Source organism: Gossypium arboreum, chromosome 7 (genome assembly GCF_025698485.1).
Source record: "Gossypium arboreum isolate Shixiya-1 chromosome 7, ASM2569848v2, whole genome shotgun sequence".
NCBI classification, from domain to species: Eukaryota; Viridiplantae; Streptophyta; class Magnoliopsida; order Malvales; family Malvaceae; genus Gossypium; species Gossypium arboreum.
In genome coordinates this window covers 32,473,157-32,473,886 of record NC_069076.1, presented here as the reverse complement: position 1 = coordinate 32,473,886, position 730 = coordinate 32,473,157, and the positions used below count along the sequence as shown (strand labels likewise).

Here is a 730-nt window from a genome sequence, read left to right as displayed (position 1 = left end):
ACAGTTTGATGGTTTGTAGGATGAGGATCCCAACACGCACTTGGCAAATTTTCTTAAATTTTGTGATACATTCAAAATCAATGGCATTTATGATGATTCCATTCGTCTTCATTTATTTCCCTTTTCACTGAGAAACAAAGCTAAATAGTGGTTGAACTCATTACCACGAGGGTCTATCACTACTTGGGAACAAATGACCGAGAAGTTTTTACTAAAATATTTTCCGCCGGCTAAAACGGCTAAATTGCGTAATGATATCTCTTCTTTTGTGCAGATGGATTTAGAAACACTTTATCATGCATGGGAGAGATAAAAGGACTTACTCAGAAGGTGCCCACACCATGGGTTGCCACTTTGGCTGCAAGTTCAAATGTTCTACAATGGTGTGAATCCCTCGACAAGACAAATGATTGACGTAGCTGTTGGCGGAACCATCAACAATAAAACACCAGAAGATGCCTATGAATTTATAGAGGAGATGTCACTGAATAACTATCAGTGGCAAGTTATGAGGACAAAGCCAACAAAAACAGCCGGCATTTATAACGTCGACTCAGTTACTATGTTGTCAAATCAGTTAGAACTTCTCAATAAAAAGATTGATAGTTTTCTTGGTTCTACGCAGGTACATCTAGTAATGAGGTGTGACTCTAGCAGAGGAGGTGTGCATATAGAATACCAATCCTTCAATCCTACAACTGAAGAGGAACAAGTCAACTATATGGGTAAC

General features: G+C 38.8%; 1 non-coding gene across 1 annotated transcript; it reads right to left on the bottom strand.

Moving 5' to 3' along the window:
• Positions 1–241: 241 nt before the first annotated feature.
• LOC128296105 (small nucleolar RNA R71) lies at positions 242–348 on the bottom strand. The gene has a single exon (XR_008286653.1). It is a non-coding gene; the product is annotated as a small nucleolar RNA R71 (small nucleolar RNA).
• Positions 349–730: the final 382 nt, after the last annotated feature.